The sequence below is a fragment of the Eptatretus burgeri genome, chromosome 12, assembly GCF_056783735.1.
Source record: "Eptatretus burgeri isolate ZD-2024b chromosome 12, Ebu_testis_v1, whole genome shotgun sequence".
Taxonomy (NCBI): domain Eukaryota; kingdom Metazoa; phylum Chordata; class Myxini; order Myxiniformes; family Myxinidae; genus Eptatretus; species Eptatretus burgeri.
In genome coordinates this window covers 64557714-64560213 of record NC_140972.1, presented here as the reverse complement: position 1 = coordinate 64560213, position 2500 = coordinate 64557714, and the positions used below count along the sequence as shown (strand labels likewise).

Genomic DNA, 2500 nt, shown 5'->3' with positions numbered 1-2500 from the left:
ATATAATTGTTTTTTTGTTTATATCGTTTTACATTTATATATATTTTTTGTACAAAAATTACATACAAGGAAACTTTCAGGGTTTTTTTTAAAAAATAGGCTTCAAGGCTCGTGGCTCATGGAGTATCTGCGACACAAATCAGGCTCACATGTAAGTTCTCTGACAACATCGTTTCGTGATAACGTTGCTCACCGATATAGTCCGTCGGTCAATGTAAAAAAAACAAATTTTCATATAGAATCTTGGCAACTGTGTTTTAATTCCATCTAAATACATCACTGATCAGAAAAAATGTTGTTGCCAGTTTTTCTGTGTGATCCCAGGGTCATTTTTGGTACAAAATAAACTTTGGTGTGAAAAATGAGATAATATTTGACCAAAAAATTAGTTTCTTTAGTAAGTATACCGTGTGACCCCTTAAAATGATCAGGGTGATCCAATCCACTATGAGAGTATGTTTCCATATAGTCATGAGTCCCTGTGTGTGAATATTGTGCAGTTAAATGCTATTAATGTATAATTCTTCACTACAAGTACCAGCACATGGAGTCTCAAAAAGATGAGCATTTGAAAGTGACATGAGTGTGACAAAGTGACAAAGTGACTTGTCATGAGTGACATCATACTCTAGCAGCTGCTTCTCGATGTTCAGAGACTCCAGCTTCACTAGGAATGCCTGGTGTGCCCTGTGGACGTCCTGGTTGGCCCTGCATGCATCAGTCAATTTCTCTGCTGCTGACCGTAGGGAGTCACGCACTGCAGGATGGTCTTCCAGGGATGCACTCGGAGGTCGAACAGTGCTTGCAGTGTTACTTGGTGAGCTTGAAGAGCCCTGTTGTGATGGTTGCCATTGATAATCTGGGTCACCATGACACTGCTGTACAGGTCTGCTTCCTGCCACACCTCATCAAGGCCGCTCCCCTCAATTGTCCTGCCCAAGCACCGCAGGACACGTAGCGCAGTGTGAAATGCACCAGGGCATAGTACCCACTTGTTCTTGTACTGCGGGTCAAGGTATTCAAGCTTGAGTGCCCTCTTGTACTGGTCCATATCCATGGTTGCTACCAGTTTGCTGTCTGGTCCAGTCACGAGATCATTCACTCTTGACAGCTGATCCAGTGCGGTGACCAAAGTGGTCCATTCATGGGCTGCAGCGTTGATGATGGGAAGTCCAAAGGCCTGGTCCACTACTGTGGGAGCATCCACGGGCAGTGGGATATGTGTGACTGAATTGTAGGCAGACCAAACAGTTACAGGCTGTTCTCTATCCATCCTGTCAGCTGTGGGTTCTTCTGGTTCACCTTCCTCTGTTGGCGGTGTTTCTGGGCCAGGCTCATGAGTCGTAGCTGGGACGTATTCATCTGCAACTTACGAAACAAATGCAATAATTAGGTGACACCAGTGGCGGATCTACGGGGGGGGGGGGCGCGGGCCCGACTCCCCCTACAGGCCCCCACGCCCCCCATACAGGCCCCAACCCCCCCCCCACAGACCAAAAAAATGCCACATTTTCTCACATATACACTCCAGCTTTGCTAGAGATTCTGCTGAGCCTCAAGCAGGCCACAGAAACGAATTTCCGGGTGCCTATTTTTCAAAACTTTCTGGGGGAGGACCAACAGACCTCCCTCACGGACTTCGCGCCTTCGGCACTCATGAGTCGGTCCCGACGCCCCCCCCCCCCCGCTTGAAATTTCCTAGATCTGCGTCTGCAGCCCAGTATGTTACCTAAGATCATAAAATATCAGTTGTTAGTGGAATTAGTGTAGTATTTTGTATTATTAAATTTTTAAACAATCCAACCATATTTTGACTCTGAGGGCACAAAATACCTTAAGAAAAAATTGGCAATATTTGTTTTCGTATTTTACTAGATAATTTGGATGAATTGAAATACATTTAAATGCATTTGCCAAAAGTCTGGCTCCCCGAAAATTGAAAAATATTTTCACGGCAACTAAAAGTTTTTTTTCATACTTTTGCTCAGAAATCACCCCGGGACCAAATAGAAAAACTGGCAACATGTTTTTATGTCCTAAATACTATTTAGAGGAACTTAAATGCATTTGCCAAGATTACATACAAAAATATGACAAGATTTAATTTTTTTACATTGACCCATGGACTAATAGGGGAACAATTTTCAAACAATGTCACGACATTTCGACATAAGGTGGTAGTATCTGTCACTGCATTTTTATTGTGATGTGAATGTCCGCTAAACCTTTGTCTTTATTCAGCAGCCACCCTGTGAAACCACACTCTTTTTTTAATGAAGTGAATTTCTGCTAAACATCACGACGTAGAGGCATTGTGGAGGTGGATTCTGCTCCATTCTCCTCCGCACAATATTCCCCCTCCCCACCCCCATCATTTTCCCTCACGCTCCACCTCCACAAGCTTCATCCACGACCATCGTCGGTGCGTACAATGCTGTACTGTACTCGACTTTACATGTTACTTTGTTATTATTTATATAATGCTTTTATTTATTTATTT

The 2500-nt window shown here is 43.4% G+C and overlaps 1 protein-coding gene across 16 annotated transcripts in view; it reads right to left on the bottom strand.

The window, feature by feature from the left end:
• The window catches only part of LOC147015767 (uncharacterized), a 239677-nt gene that overhangs the window by 100175 nt on the left and 137002 nt on the right, over window positions 1–2500 (bottom strand). The gene's annotated exons all lie outside the window — the stretch shown is intronic.